This window comes from Ascaphus truei, chromosome 19 (assembly GCF_040206685.1).
Source record: "Ascaphus truei isolate aAscTru1 chromosome 19, aAscTru1.hap1, whole genome shotgun sequence".
NCBI lineage: Eukaryota > Metazoa > Chordata > Amphibia > Anura > Ascaphidae > Ascaphus > Ascaphus truei.
In genome coordinates this window covers 33,892,028-33,911,526 of record NC_134501.1, presented here as the reverse complement: position 1 = coordinate 33,911,526, position 19,499 = coordinate 33,892,028, and positions in this window count along the sequence as shown.

Below are 19,499 nucleotides of genomic sequence, written 5' to 3'. Positions count from 1 at the left end.
AGGTCGAGAATACCCCGAGATTGGCGTCCATATAGGAGCTCAAACGGGGAGAAGCCTGTAGATGATTTTGGAACTTCTCGTACCGCAAACAACAGGAAAGGGAGAAGTTCATCCCAAGCTCGCTTTTCAGTGTCCACAAACTTCCTAAGCATAGTTTTTAAAGTACGGTTAAACCTCTCTACCAATCCATCAGTCTGAGGATGGTAGACTGAGGTCCGGTCGGATTTTACCTCCAATAACTTTAGGACATCCTGCATTAACTTTGCCATGAAATTTGTTCCCTGGTCAGTTAACATTACTTGGGGAAGTCCTACCCTAGAGAACAGTTCTAACAGTCTGTGAGCAACCTGTTTAGCAGTGGCTGATCTCAGAGGGAAGGCCTCAGGATATCTGGTGGCATAATCTACCACAACGAGTATAAATTTATGTCCCTTCGCAGAGGGTTCTAAAGGTCCGACCAGATCTACCCCAATTCTCTCGAATGGGACGGCTACCAAGGGCAGAGGAACCAAGGGAGCCGGCTTCTGTCCTTTTTGGCTAGTTAACTGGCATTCAGGACATGTCTCACATAGTTTCATGATGTCACCATGTATGCCTGTAGATATCCAAAATGTGAAGGGAGCGATTTTCAGGAACACCCCAAAAAAGAAACACAATAATAGTGTAATAAAATCACACAATGATGGCTTATTAAAATCTTGGCTCGTATGAATCTTCTACTTACAAGAAGTAAGTGAAGAGTCAGCGTTTAGCAGGATAATGAAGAATCAGCAGTAATCAGGTAAGGAGGATTGGATATGTTCTTGTTCAGAGTTGTGGTCATGTAAGAAATATCAAAGGAAGACCATAGTATGGACCAATTGGCACAGGTTTATAAGAATAAAAAACATAAGAAATGTACTCACAATATGTACATCAAGTGTAGACACATAAAGGTATCTTTTGCGGCGTGGTGAGAGTCTGGTCTTTCTGTGTAAAGCCTCCTCGGTCTGTCCGTGGTAACCGGCATCTGACGTCACATCCCTCTGAGACGGACTGCTTCCGGTACAGCGGAGGACAGGAACGAGTGGTATACAGATGATAAGGCGGCACGAAAGGACTCTTCAGCCACGATCAATATTGCTCCTGAGGAAGCTGACTGTGAGATCAGCGAAACGCGTAGAGCTAAGCCTGTACACTGCATGCGACCGTTCCTGCTCAAAGATCGTGGCTGAAGAGTCCTTTCGTGCCGCCTTACCATCTGTTTACCACTTGTTCCTGTCCTCCGCTGTACCGGAAGCAGTCCGTCTCAGAGGGATGTGACGTCAGACGCCGGTTACCACGGACAGACCGAGGAGGCTTTACACAGAAAGACCAGACTATCACCACGCCGCAAAAGAAACCTTTATGTGTCTACATTTGATGTACATATTGTGAGTACATTTCTTATGTTTTTTATTCTTATAAACCTGTGCCAATTGGTCCATACTATGGTCTTCCTTTGATATTTCTTACATGACCACAACTCTGAACAAGAACATATCCAATCCTGCTTACCTGATTACTGCTGATTCTTCATTATCCTGCTAAACGCTGACTCTTCACTTACTTCTTGTAAGTAGAAGATTCATACGAGCCAAGATTTTAATAAGCCATCATTGTGTGATTTTATTACACTATTATTGTGTTTCTTTTTTGGGGTGTTCCTGAAAATCGCTCCCTTCACATTTTGGATATCTACAATTGCCTATGAGGGAATTCGTACAAACTTCCCTGTGAAGGTTGAGAACTTTTTTGAATACTCTACATAATATTGCGTGTATTCACTATACTGTGTCTCAGCGCCTTCTAAATCACTTGGGTTAACCATGTATGCCTGGCCAGTAAAACCGGGACGAGATGCGGTCTGTGGTTTTATCTCTGCCCAAATGACCACCCCATGGGAGAGTATGGGCTAGGGTGAACACCGTTTTAATCAACCCTTTAGGGACTAGCATCTGTCGAATGACCTCCCCTGTTTGTGTAACCTTATTCACACGATATAGAATGTCATTCAACAGTTCAAAATGTGGAAACACTTTTACACCCTGTTCATCCATTATGTTGTTGTTGACCTGTACCACCTTCTCATATTGTCTAGCCAGAGCTGGGTCCTCCCTCTGCCTCTGACGGAAGTCAGGAAGATCCAGGTCTGGCAAAATTCCCGTATCTATCTGTTCCCCACCCTGGTCATCCCCAGCCATGACCTGCAGTCCTTTGGGCTGACTAATGTTACCAAGAGTCCCAGCCTTTCTTAACCAGTCCTCTTTTTCCGCACGTCTCTGTTTACGTGTCTTTGGGACATGGTGTCTATGGGGAAAAATCTCTGGGGAAAAAGGGAACAAGTCTCCGGGCTTCTCCGGTACCAGAGAAGTAGGCTCCGTAGGAGTAGGGGTCAACAATGTTTCGAGGTAGGGCCAGTCTCGGCCAAGTAGAACAGGAGCAGGTAGCCAGGGAGCAACTCCCACTAGTAGGCTAGCCTCTTGATCCTGGATACGCAGTAGAACGTTCGCCGTCGGGTATCTCTTTGTATCCCCATGGATACACTCGATATTCCAAGGAGAGTCATAAGATAGTCTATTGCTTGGAATTAGGCCCTCTAGGATCAGGGTTTTTCCAGAGCCCGAGTCCAGCATGGCGTTTACTTTTGTGCCCTCCAGAAATGCTGGGACTAACCACGGATTGTGGTCCCCTCGGAGACAAGCTGTGGCAGTGGTTCTGCCATATGAACAGTCCATCTCATCTCCTGAATACGCAACCTCGGTCGTCAGCAGAAGCTCTCGATGGGGCTCGGTGTTTGGACCTCTCCGCTGTTGGATGGGATCCTCCCTTCTGGTTGGTGGGGTTATCCTCTCCACCGGGTGGGTGACAGGAGTCCAGGTTCTCGGGGAATACTGTGGGTGGCGGCCTCCCTTGAGTGATCCAGTGGCCTCGGACCCAGGACGTGCGTCTCTGCGGGAGTTTGTACCAGGAACCCTCTGAGATGGGGAAGGGTCTTCCGATCGGGTTGACTGGATCTCCCGAGCTGGCGGGTTGTAGACCCCTCGATTGTCTGCTCTCCTGCCTCTAGTATCACCGGAAGCAACTGGTGTTTGCACCGGCCATTCCCAGCTATCCTGTTGGGTGTCGTCGCCCAGGAAGTTTTCCACCAAGCGGACCGCTGAATCCAGGGAAAATGCAGCGTGTCTTTTTACCCAGGAGCGGGAGGAGGGGGGCAGTATCTGTATGAACTGCTCGAGTACAAACTGTTCAAGGATCTCTGCCTTGTCATGTTTATCCGGTTGTATCCACCTGGTACATAAATCTACTAAGCGGTGGGCTACGACCCGGGGTATGTCTCTGTTTGTATATTTGACTGTCTGGAACCGCTGTCGGTAGGTCTCTGGAGTGAGGCCTAGGCGATCCAGAATAGCAGCCTTTAGTTGCTGATAGTCCATGGCCTCGTCTGCTGGAAGAGCCTGGTAGGCTGCCTGAGCTTCCCCTATGAGGAGTGGAGCCAGAGTCGTTACCCAGCGATCAACTGTCCAGCCGTGGGCCGTGGCTACCCTTTCAAAAGTGAGGAGAAATGCCTCTGGGTCTTCGTTTGGCTTCATTTTATGCAGCATCACCGGTGGATTATTTGGAATCCCTGGTCTGCCTGGGGCTGGGCCTTCGGCCAGCAATTGGAGTAGCTTTTCCTCTCGCTGGGCCTGTTGCTGATCTTGCTGGGCTTGTCTCTCAGCTTGCTTCTCTGCTAACTGGAGCTGTTGCTCAAGGAACTGAGAAAAAATTGTCTCCATTTTTTTTCCCCCGTCTGTGTGTGTGTGTGGCCCTTCAGATACAGGGCCCGTCCAAATCCCACTTCTGACACCACCTGTGGCAGGACGGCCTGTAGCCGAGGTCAGGGAACAGTCCACACGTGTAGTTTCAGGATAAATGAAAACGTTCAGTGGCTTTATTTCTCCACAGCAACATAACATGCGGGTACACTGTCCCTTTAAGCAAATAAATCCTGCTCCACGTTGGGAGAAAACTGACTAACACAGCAGTCCTAGCTAGCAGGCTGGCTGGCTAAACCATACCCAAATCGTAAGAGTCTTTTTAAGCAGTCATGCAAACAAATGAAAGAAATCTTACTTTGGCTGCAGTAAGTAGTGTGCTGTATCCTTCTGGCTAGCAGCACATCTATCCATGTGCTCTCATCTCAGACAGCCAGCTACTGCTGGTAACAAGATCCTTATCTACCTTGCTGGCTCTCAGGTGTCAGCTTACATCCTGATTAGCTAGCTTCCACCTGAGTTAACCCTTATGAGTGCTGGATGAAGCACTCAGACATATGTTTCCCAGGCATAACTGATAGGGGTTGATTTCACCCTGTCACAAGAAGCAACTTAGTTGGAACTCCTCGTTTAACCCTTGAGGGCTCAATGTGTCCAAATTGAAGATGGTTCTTGCTTCAAGTTGCAATAATGCTCTGTTCCGGTCTCCTCCTCTGGGAGATGCCTTGATCTGTGCAATTGGCATGCAACGAAGGGTCGCCAGGCTATGCTTCATTTCCTTGAAGTGATGAGCCACTGGTTGCTGGGTTAAATCCTCCTTGTTGTCAGCATCTGATAAAGCCTTCCTGATGGCAGATCGATGTAGGCTCAGCCGTTCCTTCAGCATGCGGATCGTCTTGCCTATGTAGTATAGGCCACATGGGCACCTGATGAAATACACCACATACTTAGAGTCACAGTTCAAAAATTCCTTGATTTTAATGCGGTGTCCACGATGGGGGGGTGGATAGGATTTTCCAAGCACCATGTATTGGCAATTTACACAACCCCGACATTTAAACACACCCACAGGTTTATTTAGCCAGGATGGGTTTTTCACATATTTAGAACTTGGATCAGCTTGAGTAAGGAGATCTCCCAAGTTGCGACCTCTCAGATAACAAAAGCGAGGCGGATCTTTAAAGGATTGTCCAATTTGTTTATCCTTAGCCAAAATATGGGTGTGCTGCAAAATGCTCCGTTTAATAAAGCCAGATGCTGTCGTGTATGTGCTCTTGATGTTAAAGCGGTTATCGCATACCTGTTTTTGTTGTGGTTTCAATAAAGTGGATCTTTGTATATTCTTTGCTTTTTGTAGTGCCAAAGTCACATCATCATTGCTGTATCCACGTTCCAGAAAAGAGTCTTTCATATCATCTAGAGCCACCTCAAGTCTAGAGGGATCGCTTGTTATTCTTATGACCCTTAAGAACTGTGAAAAGGGTAAGCCTTTTTTCATCGGTGCAGGATGGTGACTTGATACTAGCAATAGGGTGTTTTTTTCCGTAATTCTTTTATATATCCTTGTCGCCAAATGCCCGTTTGCCTTATAGACCACTGTGTCAAGAAAAGATACCTCTATTGTACTAAAATTCAATGTAAAGCGTATAGTTGATGGTATATCATTCAACATGTCAACAAAGGCTAGTAATTCCTGTTCTGACCCTGACCAGAGAAAAAACAGGTCATCAATGTAACGAAACAACCTAACAATGTGTTGGCTATATAACTGATTCCCAAAAAAATGTTTCTGTTCATACGAATCCATGAACAGATTCGCGTACGATGGGGCCATGTTGGACCCCATCGCTGTACCCATGAGTTGTAAATAAAAATTATTTTCGAATTTAAAGTAATTTTTGTGTAAAATTACATCCATTAGTAGCAGCAAAAATTCTATGGGAGGACCACAAGATGTAACGCATTCTGAAAGATGTTCCCTGCTTGCATTTATACCATCAATATGGTTAATATTAGAGTACAAGCTTGCAACATCCATGGTAGCCAAAATGGTCTCATCAGGGACATCAGTGAAAGTACTTAACGTGTTAATAAAATCAGTAGTATCTTTAATATAAGTACTCATTTTGGCTACCATGGGTTGTAGAAAAAAATCTACATATTGGGAGAGGGGATGAGTTAGTGACCCCCTGGCCGAAATGATAGGCCTACCTGGTGGAGATGTGATAGATTTATGTATTTTCGGTAAGATGTATATCACCGGATTGATGGGATAGGGTTGTGTAAGAAATTTACTGGTCTCCTCGGAGATCCATCCATTTGTGAGGCCCAGATTGATAATGGCATCAATTTCCCTTTTAAATCCTATTGTTGGATCCATGGTTAACAATTTGTATTGTACGTTAACCTCAAGTTGGTTCTCAATTTCTTTTTTGTAATAAGTATAGGGCATAACTACCACACCCCCTCCCATATACGCTGATCTAATAATGATCTCTGTGTTTGTTTTCAGAGATTTAATGGCTGCATGTTCCTCCCTGGACAGATTAGAGAAACTAGTTTTGTATTTTTTTAAGTTGTTCTCTAGTATCTAATTCTACCATATGCATAAATGTATGTATACTATGGTTATGTGTTTGGGGGTCAAAAACACTTCGAGGTTTACATTTACCAGCATAGTCAGTGGAATCAGTATTAGCCACATTGGTAGGGGTTTTACTAAAAAAAATCTTTTAGTTTTAATTGCCTATTTAGTCGATATAAATCAATTTCCCAATCAAAAGGATCTTGTTTGAAGGTGGGAATAAATGATAATCCTTTATTCAAAAGACTAAGTTCAGCTGGTTGAAGTATGTAATTGGACATGTTAAAAACTACACACCCTAGGTCTTGTGCTTGTTTGTGCCCCTGGAAACCCCCCCCCCATTCCCAAACCAGGCACGTCAGGCGCAAAACAAGGAGGGGTGGATACAAGCACAAGATACCCTTTAAGACAGACAACATCCAGGGGCACAGTGCGGCCCCCCCCTCCCGTTCCGCCGGCTTAGTGGGGGGTGCTCCCCCTCTCTCTCTGCTCCCCCCTCTCTGTGTTTCCCCCCTCTCTCTGCTCCCCCTGTCTCTCTCCGTTCCCACTCTCTTTCTCTGCTCCCCCCTCTCTGTGTCTCTATCCCCATTCCCCTCTCTGTCCGGTGTTTCCCCCCCTTCACAGTAATGCAGCTCTCCTGTTCAGATCTCCGTTTCCCCCCGTTGGGCCCCCCACCCCCCGTTGATAGGCAGTGGGGGTGCGCAGGCGGCGGCGGTGCGCTGCGGAGGCAGATGGCGGTGGTGCGCTGTGGGGAGGAGGGAGGGGGGAGGCGGGAGGGTGTTCACAGGCACGGGAGTGGTGGTGCGGTGCGCTGCAGGGCGGGCGTCGGGTTGGTTGTCGGTGCCGGCTCCGTGGGGGGGGGGGAGGCGGGAGTGTTCACAGGCATTGGGGGTGGCGGCGGTGCGCTACGGGGGCGGGCGGGGGGCCCGGCTTCAGGCTCACTGGGGGTGGCGGCTGGAGGGACTGGTTCCCGGCTCCTGGCTCACTGGGGGTGGCGGCGGTGCGCTAAGGGTGGTGTGACTGTCACAGCCTGCGTAGGCATGGCCGTGACATCAGCCCACCCCGCAGGCCAATGAGCTGTGGCCGTCCGCCGGCCAATCACAGGGGGCACAAACTGACAAACATTTTTTCAATTTATATATATATATATATATATATATTGTGGCAGGACGGCCTCGCGTCGGGGTCAGTAAGACGCTTGACACGATGGGAAACTTTAAACACTAGTGGTTTATTAGCCACAACCAAAATAAGTACGGGTGCACTGTCCCTTTAAGAAACTACTTTCTTGCAAATTAAAGCCTAGTCCCGTTAGGGACACTAACTCACTTCTTGAGCCCTTACTAACAGGACAGCCAGCTAATCTGGTCATGCCCAAAACATGCTACACAAACGATAACCAATAAGCATAATAAGAATAAAGTCTTATCTGTTTCAGCTCCAAACAGCAAACAGGAACACGGTTCCGGGGAGCAGGCTGTGTCCAGCCTCGCAGCAATGTTTATCTTTATCCTGGGTTGGGGTCCCAGCTGGTCCCAGCAGCAAAGCTCCTCGCAGGACTGGGGACCAGAGCAGCAGCAGCTGCTACGGCTTCCTAGCCGGGAGAGTTCTTTCCACCTTCCTGTGGAAAAACAAGCTCTCTGTGTGTGTGTCACTTCCTGCTTTTAAACCTGCAGTCTCTCAGGCCTCCTGCTTAATTAGGCTGCAGGTGTGCTTGCTTCTGTCTGAGGAGATTAACACTCTGTGAACTGGCTGCAGCGTCTCTCCATTCACTATTCCAGCCTACTGAGTCAGTGACTCTGGGGGGGGACAGTGGGGAGGAGGGGGGGGACAGTGGGGAGGAGGGGGGACAGTGGGGAGGAGGGGGGACAGTGGGGAGGAGGGGGGACATTGGGGAGGAGGGGGGACAGTGGGGAGGAGGGGGGGGACAGTGGAGAGGAGGGGGGGACAGTGGGGAGGAGGGGGGGACAGTGGGGAGGAGGGGGGGACAGTGGGGAGGAGGGAGGGACAGTGGGGAGGAGGGAGGGACAGTGGGGAGGAGGGGGGGACAGTGGGGAGGAGGGGGGGGGACAGTGGGGGGACAGTGGGGAGGAGGGGGGGACAGTGGGGAGGAGGGGGGGACAGTGGGGAGGAGGGGGGGACAGTGGGGAGGAGGGGGGGGACAGTGGGGAGGAGGGGGGGCACAGTGGGGAGGAGGGGGGGGGGACAGTGGGGAGGAGGGGGGGACAGTGGGGAGAAGGTGGGGGACAGTGGGGAGAAGGGGGGGACGGGGGACAGGAGGGGGGGACAGTGGACAGGAGGGGGGGATGCAGTGGACAGGAGGGGGGGGGACAGTGGACAGGAGGGGGGGGACAGTGGACAGGAGGGGGGGGGGACAGTGGACAGGAGGGGGGGCAGTGGACAGGATGGGGGGGGCAGTGGACAGGAGGGGGGGGACAGTGGACAGGAGGGGGGAGACAGTGGACAGGAGGGGGGCAGTGGTTAGCTTTCGAAACGCGTAGGGTGGCAAAGGAGGCACCTCTGCACCATTTGGTTGGCGATTCCCCTCTCCACGATAGCAGAGGCGAATCAGCCCTTGCTGGCTGTCAGCTAGCTGTTTGTTTGGGATACCCGAGACGAAGCTGCTGCTGCCAATCCGGGAATAGCTGCACGTTCTCTCCAGTGTGCTGAGTGAGACCATCCGCCCACACGCCGGCTGGCGCGCACACTTTCCATCCACGGAGACGCCCAGGAGCAGCTGGCAGTTACTACCACAGAGAGGGGATACTCTCTAATATATCCACCGCTTGCCTGTATCATCTATCTGGTGAGTGGGCATTTCATCTGATTCCACCAGTGCTGCAGTGTGCCTATCCAAATATTTTATTGTCCAGTAATATTATAATTATTTTTTATATTCCATGTATGTTTAATGATATGTTATATTAAATGTTTTAATTTAAATTTTTCCCCTGTCTGATCTCTCAGCTGATCAATATCTGTTATATATGCAGTTTGTCTTAAATGTTGTTTGTCTTTGTAGCATACAGTATTATGCTATGTTTTGTGCCTTTTCTTTTATTTTAAGCACACCTACTGGAGCCATTTCCTGATCGTCCAACAGGCTTGGTTTTTATATCCTTTATGTTATTTTATTTATTTATATAGGCGCCTATAGATACATATTCCTTTTCCAGAATTATAAGGAATGCAACAAAAATTGCAAAAGGTCAATCAAATGAGCAAAAATGTATAATGAAAAAAGGATTGCAATAGAAAGTAAGGTCAACCCTAAAAAGTTGGGCAGACAGATTATTGGAGATAAGGAAAAAGCTGAGGTATTAAACAATTTCTTTGCCTCTGTGTTTACCAGGGACGAATTAATTTCAATAGTAGTGCTGCAGGAGGAAGCCACAACCTCCATATTAATGAACAATTGGTTAACTGAGGAAGAAGTTCATAGGCGGCTTGAAAAAATTTAAGTAAATCCAAGAGTTCGCAAGGAGTTAAGTTCAGTAATATCAAAGCCATTACATTTAATATTCAAGAACTCAATTTCCACAGGCTCAGTACCACAAGATTGGCGTAAAGCAGACGTGGTGCTTATATTTAAAAATTGAGCTAGACCACAAGTGAGCTAGCACAACCAGGGAATTACAGACCTGAAAGCCTGATATCAATAGTGGGGAAGCTACTTGAAGGTTTAATACGGGATAATATTCAGGAATACCTCATGGAAAACAAAATTATTAGTAATAGTCAGCATGGATTTATGAAGGATAGATCTTGCCAAACTAACCTTATTTGTTTCTTTGAGGAGGTAAGTAGGAATTTAGACCAGGGTAATGCAGTTGATGTGGTCTACTTAGATTTTGCAAAGGCTTTTGATACAGTTCTACACAAGAGGTTGGTGTACAAAATAAAGCAAATTGTACTCGGTAAAAATATATGCACCTGGATTGAAAACTGGTTGAAGGACAGACAACAGAGGGTTGTCATAAATGGAACTTTTTCAGGTTGGGCTGAAGTCGTGAGTAGAGTACCTCAGAGATCGGTACTGGGACCCCTGCTTTTTAACTTGTTTATTAATGACCTTGAGGTTGGCATCGAGAGCAAAGTCTCCATCTTTGCTGATGATACTAAATTGTGTAAGGTAATAGAATCAGAGCAGGATGTAATTTCTCTCAAGAAGGACTTGGAGAGACTGAAAACGTGGGCAGGTAAATGGCAGATGAGGTTTAATACAGATAAATGTAAGGTTATGCATTTGGGAAACAAGAATAAACAGGCGACTTACAAATTAAATGGGGATAAATTGGGGGAATCCTTGATAGAGAAGGATTTAGGAGTGCTTGTAGACAGCAGGCTTAGCAATAGTGCCCAAAGTCATGCAGTTGCTGCAAAGGCAAACAAGATATTATCTTGCATTAAACGGGCAATGGATGGAAGGGAATTAAACATATATAACAGGGTACGTTCCATAAGTACCAGTTTCTCTCCCATAGTGTATCTGCTATGCAAGTCCTGTTAAGTTCCAGGCATTAGCAGGTTAATCTATGGGCCAGTGACCCCCCTTCTGCTTCCCTTGAAAGTGAAGGAAGGTAGGTGGTGACTCATGGCCTGTGTACCACCCCTTGTAGGTGGGTACAGTCCATGAGCACGCCCCCTTCCAGAGTTTTCTAGGGGAGTAGCTAAAAGTTAGCAGTCTGCCTCTGCACCTCATGGTGTGAGGAGGGATAGTCAGTCTCTGCTCCTCAGAGAGTGAGGAGAGAGAGAGTCCTTGTTCTCAGCTCCTCAGGGAGAGAGGACGGAGCTGTCAGACTTCCCCATGGCGGGGCAAGCATGCTCACTCTAGGCCGGCTGGCCTGGAGACCATCAGGATCAGAGCCCTACTGATGGGTATGCACCTTCCAGAATTCCTGGAGCTAGTGGAGAAAATGATATGCTGCAATGAAGAGCTGCTGCAGCAAGCACTACAATAAAATCCGTTCGAAGATACCTCTGCCTCTGGTGTCAGTTCCTGGGCAGGAGGGGTATGATAGGGCAGTGATGGGGGCGGACACCCACAACCCGTGGGTTCCATCACAGCTGGAGGTGCTGACACCAACCCAGAAGAACCCAGAGAGCTGTCAGAGCCAGTCCTGTTCCTGTCTCATTACCATCTAGCAGACCACTCATTACTCCTGCAAGCCTACAGGTAGAGCACCACACACCTGGTAATATGCCAATTCCCAGCCTGGGTCTATAAGTAAAGTTGGGGGTGGGGAAACCGTGTTACATTTGGAGGCGCTGCTGAGATGGGACAGGGCAAGCTTTTAAGTGCAGCAAACAGCATGCAGCAAGAGAAAGGGGCCAGGCCTCTGAGGCTCCACCAGGGACCTTGGGCACCCAGCCGAGTTAAGGAAGTGGGGAAGCAGCACCAGGGAGGGGATTAGCCTAGACCCTTATCTAAGAGAGACTGTGTTGGGGCATACCCTGAGGGTATGTTTCCAGGGAATGTGAATACCCTTCTCTAAGCAGTTTGTGTACCTGTGATTGTGAAACATTGTGTTAGCCTGCATTTTAATACATGTTCCAGGGGCAGAGCTCTAGCCTGAAGTTTAGAGCCTGTTCCAGATTCTAAAATGGTGTCCACCGTGCAGTGGATATATGTGTGTGTGTACTGAGGTCCAAGATGGTGCTCCCGCCAGAAAACGGGACCGCGTGGGCTGCAGTGCAAAATTTGCAGAAAGTTGCAAAAATCAGTTGCAAGCTTTCGGCGCCAAGCGGAGGGTACTGCCCATTAAGCTGATTGGCCTAGGACAGGGTCAAGTCATTGATCCTAGCCCCACCTCTGAGATTCACCCAGAGGAGGATCTGTAGAGGAACAGCCAATCGGAGCTGTTGTGCAGGATGGGAGGCGTCTACAGAAGATCCCAGAGCCAATTCTTCTGTGAGCAGAGCAAGAGAGAGGAGCTACTAACCACTAGTGAGGCTTCACTCTTATATGGCTGTCTCTGCTGATATTGCTGATTTGGAGGTATCCAACTACTCCCTACCAGGCGGTTGCCTGGTGGTGAGGGTTGGAGGAAGATACCATCTAAGATGTTTGTGTGCATACTGTCGCCTGCCTGGAGGGCCTTTCGGCCTGGAAGTGCGGTGCCAACACTGTGGCACCTATTATCTGCGGCCTGCTAGCCCAGTGCCTGCAGAGCTGTGTCTGTCACCAGCACGAGCCGTTACCCCGACCGGTGCGGCCTCTTTCCAGTTTCCAGCCCTCACGGATGCTGCGGGCCCGTGCGCCCTTATGAATGTGGCCAGAGGCTCCAGTGGTCCGGTGCCACCTTACGCTACAACCACCACCTCAGCTGCGGATCTTGCTGTGGGCCCGTGTGCCATACAATGGCAGTTACGGCCTACAACGCTGGTACCATCGGTCCCAGGCTTGGGACCAGTACCTACCGACAATAGGGGTAAGTGGACTGCCCTGGGGTGTCAGGAGTGGGTCCCCGGGTGGCCGCGGAGCATGGGGGCTCCTTGAGTATGGTCACCCGGGCGATTGACTCGCCCTGTCATCGCGTCCTGGCGGAGGTGTCCCTCCTAAATGACGATTTCCACTCTGCTGGACCTGCGGAGGAAAGATCAGTACTAACCTGCCCAGCCCAGATGAGTTCCAGTAGAGAGGCGTTCATCCCAGAGGCTGCCAAGTTTCCGGAGCGTCCGACCAGATCTACCAGACCAGATGATGTCGGAGGTGTCCATCTACCACCTGCAGAGGCAACGCTGGACGTCTCCTACCTTGTTGTGCGTGAGCGGCCAACTCTTACCTTGCAGTGGATCCAGACGCGGCCTACTCGCTGGAGGCGCTGGTTGTGCCCTCATCCGGTGCGCAGCTCAGTGACGAGCTTCCGTTCTCATCTGAACTGATGTCACCAATGGCGCCGTGCGGTGATTGCACCGGTGGTCTCGCGAGACCGACGCTTCCCCGTGAAGTCACCAAGATGGCGTCCACGGAGTCGGTCGCACCACCGCTGAGCACAGAAGCGGTGCGTGTGGAACTGGTTCCACCAGGTGTCACCAGCCTGACGGTGGCTTCCTATGAAGAAGAGAAGTGCGTCCCTGCTCCGGTGCCACCCCCTACTGGACTGGGAAGGGGACACCGAGCAGCAGCTAAATCCACACCCCCTACTGGACTAGGAAGGGGAGGGAAGCCCCTTTCTGTATCCAGGGATGTGGTTGATCCTCAGTCCCTGGCCATAGAACTAAGTACCCCACCTGTCACTGCCCTGGCACTGGACTTTCAGGACTTTGCCAAGGTTCACTCTGCCCCTTCATCCACGTGCAGTTCCCAGAGGGTGAAATGTATTGATCCCACTGTACAGGGATTTGTGTTAACTAAATTCCCTGAGGATGTAGATACTGGGAGATGGCTAAGTGAAAGTTCTGAATCAGAAGGGGATGTACCTGTCTCTAGGTGTGTAAAAGAGGCCAGGAAGTAGGGGCTCCTTTCAATCATTTGGGAGGTCCCCAGGGTCAGCATCAGAGGTGTCCCTAATGTCTTCACCATCGGGGTCATCTAATGTATTGTCCCCTGTACCGAACGGCCAGATCTGATACTACTGGGTCTGAACCCGTATCGCCCGAACCATGTCCCTGGTGGTACCCCTGTTCCAGGGTTATGCCTGTAGACGGACGTTCACAGAGGTACACAATTTGGAGACGTTTATAATGTGAAATTATAATAAGGCTTTATTGTGCCTTTTCCTTTTCATCAGGAAATCCATCCAAACACAGGGGGGAGAACAAAGCTTCTATTCACTTGGGAGTATTTCTAGTGAAACACTATGTAATAATTCACATCTCCCTTAGTCAAGCATTTCTCGCAGCCCCAAAACATATAGCATGAAATAAGCAGATATAAGCAGTCTCTTAATAATGAAAGTCGTATCTGTTTCTTGGAGGGAAAATCTTCTCACTTCCTGGTTCAGCTTCAGGTGTAGTAGTTTTCCCTGTCTCTTGAAATCAGCTCTGCTGTGCAGAGCTCAAGACTGGTCAGCTCCAAAGGTCAGCTCTCAGTCAGAGCTAAGGAGAGTCACTTCCTGTCTGAACAGACAGGTTTTTGTAAACAATCTAATCAGGCAGGTGGTGTTTAGTAATTAACTACCACACTGCTAGATTAAAGGCACATTACTGAACAGGGATAAGTCCCCTATTACATACCTCCCCTGTTTGTGGGAAGCTCGGGTTTACCACGGCCAAAGCCCATCCTTCCACTCTCATTCTAGATATCTCTGTGACTTGAATGAGAGTGGATGGAGGAAGAGAACCCTCTGTCCCGCTGGGATTTAAGCCCTTTCTCCAGTTTATTTTTGTCTCCTCCCGAAGATGCTTGAGATCAGCATTCCTCAGTCGCTCGAGGAGGACTTTTTCCACATAAAGTCTTTTTATCGCGTGCGCGGTCTTGAGATTTCTGTTGCATTGGACACTCCTCTTTTTGTAGACAAAGTGTATGGCAACAGTTGTAGAGCAGTTAGGACTAGCCCTTAGAGTTTTCTGCTCTTGAAGTGGTCTTTCTGCAGCTTCTCCACACCACGGAGTCACCAGTTCAGCTTCTTCAGCTAAGGATTCTTCTGGCTTTGATTCTGCACTCCTACCTCTGTTTGTTGCCTGTTGGGCAGCTGTAGGTTTGGCTAGTGCTTTCTTTGGTGTCTCAAACTTCGTACTTTTGTTGTGAAGTTGCGTGGAGTCCCCAACTCTCACTGTACCCTTGTCCTTACGGGCATTAGTTACTGTGGGATACTGGTGCTTGGGCAGAGCCAATACCTTTTTCCGTATTGGAGGAATCTGTATCAGAGTCTCCTTCATATTCTGGAGCTCTGTAATTTTTGTCGTCAAGGTTGCCACTGCGTCTGTTTTCTCCTTGGTGTACTGACTCAAGGGAATGGAACAGTCTCTCTTCTTCAGTTTCTGAGCCTTCTCACGCTCCCTCTCATACAGAGTCACCTGGTATCGAAGCTCCGCTTCCAACGATGCTCTGAAGACATGCAGTGTGGCCTTTAGCTCCTCATACTGCTCTGTGGGGACGTACTGGGTATTCAGACGTTCCTGCAGTGCTTGTACCTCTTTAGCAGCCTGCAGTTTTTCTTCCTGTAGCTTTTGCTGCTTCTCCTCAGCATACTGGAGGAGTATACGCAGACCATGCAGTTGGTTCTGCAGTCGGTGCTCTGCGTCAAATTTTTCCTTGACTTCTTCTGTTAACTGAAAATTTTCTTTTTTCAGTTTTAAGTTTTCTTTTTTTAATCTTGAATTTTCTCCTTTTTCAGTCTCTGTATTCTTCAGGGCCTCTTTGCAGTCCTCCTTCCATTTACGCACATCTGCTTTGAGAATGACAATCTCCTGGCGTGAGACTTCCTTCTCTAGGTTAAGGGTCTGAAGCTCCTTCTGAGAGACTTTGGGATCTGTTTCAAGATTACCAATAGTTTCTTTAGCAATGTCCTGCTCCTCAGTGAGACTGTGTAGTTCCTTTCTGGAAACTTCCAGGTCTGTGCGGCAGCTGTTGGTCTCATGATGTGAGGCATCAACTGCTCTGCGGAGTGTCTGAACCTCTTTCTGAGATACGTCCACTTCTATCCGGATACTGTTGACCTCCTGTTGTGAGGCATTCAGCTCTATATGAAGAGTGTGAACCTCTTGCTGGAAGACTGTCATCTGCTTCAGTGCCTCCTCATACTTCCGCTTTAGCGTAGCCACCATTTTATCAGATTGGCTCTGCTTTTCATCCATGGAGGAAATAGTAGCCTTTGCAGTATCTAGCTCAGTCTTGAGATCGTCCAATTCTGTCCTGGCTAAAGAGTAAATTGTGAGCACATCTTTTTGTAGCCTCACGTTATTTTTCTGTAGCTCAGCATTATTTTTTCTCTCTCTTCCTAATTCTTCACAGAGCAGATCACAGTCATGCCTGGCAATTTTCAGGGCGTCTTCAGGGCTGGTCAAGGGATCGTCACTCACTGGTTCCGGCTCCGCTTCTCTGGGATGACTGGTTGAGGGTTCCTCACTGTTGGCACCGGACATACACTTCTTTGGGGTACACGACTTCTGCCTTGGGCCCTCTGGATATTCGGTTAACCGCGGGATGAATTCTCCATTTTCTCTAGGCTGCAGGGCAACTCGGTCCCCCTTTTCCTCCACAGGATCTGTGGACATGTCTGTTCCTTCCACGGTAAGTGAAGAACTGCTTTTCTTTTTCTTTTTCCGCCTTTTTGATTTGGATGACACCGTCCCTTCAGGGATATTGGGGTCTCCATCTTCATTTGAAATTTTACCAGCTTCATTATATACGCCAGGCTTTTCTTGCAGTTGCTTTAGCTGACAGAAATATTGGGTGATCTGCTGCTCCCGCTCTGTCTCCTGCTGATCATATTCGTCATCAAAGGGAGCGGTCTTTTCTGTTCGTGCCGAGTTCAGGCACCCCCACCATTCTTGGGGTGTTTTGTGGGTGTGACTCGGTTCGGGTTCCTCGTAAGAGATGTCTTCCTCTTTATTGGACTGGAAGGGCCACTCTTCCGTGGGGTAGGGTTCATTACAGGAACGCTGCATCTTGTCCTCCATTTTTAGGCTATCAGGTGTAATTTTCTTCCTGACCTCAGAAGGTGCTATTCCAGCTGTTGCCACTGTATTTGCTAGAAACCCCAATTGTGGTAGTCCTACAGATGGGCATATTTTGCTTGTAGAGGTCGTAGCTCTCACAGGCATCTCTGTAGACTTTTCTTTCTTGGGTAAATTTTACAATATCAGCAGTACTGTGCATGCATTTTCTCTCATCAGGTATACAAGTTGTGCAGTTGCTAGGTAAAAAAGTCTATTTGCTTTACACCATTTTCTTGCAGGGTGCAATCTCCCCGCTTCAGCAACAGAATTTGGTTTTCTGCCTGAGTTCAGTAATTTTCAGTCTCATCTTTGGGTATTATGGCATTCACACTTCACACTTTGGGTGTCTGTTTTTGCTCCCAAGATATATATAGGCAGACTTTTTTTACTTGCAGAAAAAAAAAACATTCTTTGCAGTGGACTATTTCTTTCATTCCCGGCAGGGTGACTCAACATTCAGCAATTGGTTTTGAAAAACCTTTTACACAGTTCAGAAATCACTTTTTCCCCTATAGGGCAATTTTACACTCAGCATTTGTTTGCTAAAAATTCCCCTGCTTCAGCACAGTCTTGTATCAATTTTCACACTTTTCTGCATATACTCCATTCACAGCTGGTAGTCCTATGCGGTGTGGCAACCTTTATTTGCAAAATCAGTACCACTCGTGGGTCACCATCTGTATTCCCTGCTTCAGCTAAACTTTTGAAAACAACAAACACCTATCGCTTTCAAGGGCTGACTCACTTCTTGAACCCTGACTATGGCTGGAAGGCAAAACCCCTATTTCAATGACCATATTACGCTTTGTGATAGGCAAATAAAGTTTTAGCTGCTTCAGCAGTCTCTCTCCTCTTGGGATTGGGGCAAAGAGTCCATCTGTGGTTTTGTAAGTTTCAATGCAGTGTAAGTTTCAGTGGTGTGTCCCTTTAACTCTGATCTCTACTGCATGAGGTTTTTATTTTTTATTTAAGTTGCCTGTAGGCAAAAAGCATATAAAAAAAAATTTCACATAAAAATCTCCGGTCCTTTTTAACTACAAGGACACCTCTTGTTCCACCTCGGACACCAAATGTAGACGGACGTTCACAGAGGTACACAATTTGGAGACGTTTATAATGTGAAATTATAACAAGGCTTTATTGTGCCTTTTCCTTTTCATCAGGAAATCCATCCAAATACAGGGGGGGGGGGGGCGGAACAAAGCTTCTATTCACTTGGGAGTATTTCTAGTGAAACACTATGCAATAATTCACATCTCCCTTAGTCAAGCATTTCTCACAGCCCCAAAACATATAGCATGAAATAAGCAGATATAAGCAGTCTCTTAATAATGAAAGTCTTATCTGTTTCTTGGAGGGAAAATCTTCTCACTTCCTGGTTCAGCTTCAGGTGTAGTAGTTTTCCCTGTCTCTTGAAATCAGCTCTGCTGTGCAGAGCTCAAGACTGGTCAGCTCCAAAGGTCAGCTCTCAGTCAGAGCTAAGGAGAGTCACTTCCTGTCTGAACAGACAGGTTTTTGTAAACAATCTAATCAGGCAGGTGGTGTTTAGTAATTAACTACCACACTGCTAGATTAAAGGCACATTACTGAACAGGCATAAGTCCCCTGTTACAATGCCCCTGAACTGAAATATACCCGGTTCATTTTGTGCAGTGGTCCCATCGTAGATCATTGGTGGGAGGAAGGAGTTTCACCACTGAGGAGAAGGCAGAAACTCTCTTTAAGAGAGAGAGTGAGATAAAGATGGGAGTTCACATCCCCAAAGGTTCTCCTAGTCTTATCAGAAAGGCTAATCCAAAGGACCCAGGGTTCTGGGTGTTATCTGGCAAGGGAAGGGGTAGGAAGATAGTAAAATTAAGCAGAGCTGACTGGGCTATAAGAGCTAGATTCCGGCAGTCTCACGGGTACTATTTCCGTACGTTCCTGAACCAATTATGCAAGAAATAGAAGACCACCGGCGGGAGTGGTTATGATTAGCTGTAACAGAATATTTACAGCGTAAAACAAGTTACAAAGAGTTCATCACCGAGGCCCTAATATGTTCTATTATGGGAGAGTGGATGATAGGTACTTGTATATTTATAGACAGGGTGGAGGGTACGCCAGGCTCCGTCTGGGTAGAAGATTATGATGGGCGGCCTGTTAAGAAGCCGGGCCCTCATTATTACAATTAGAAAAGTTATCTGGTAGTATTGTTAAATGACTAACCATCACTGATATCAGTGGATGGCATGCATTAATTATGTATGCAATGCTTGTCATTCTGCAGGTTCCAGGATGACACACGGTGCAGTAAATTCGGACCCAAGCGAGCTCGTTGGGATTTTCACCCAGGGGAGAATATAACACGGTATGTTCCATAAGTACCTGTTTCTCTCCACATAGTGTATCTGCTATGCAAGTCCTGTTAAGTTCCAGGCATTATCAGGTTAATTTATGGGCCAGTGACTCCCCTTCTGCTTCCCTTGAAAGTGAAGGAAGGTAGGTGGTGACTCATGGCCTGTGTACAGCCCCTTGTAGGTGGGTACAGTCCA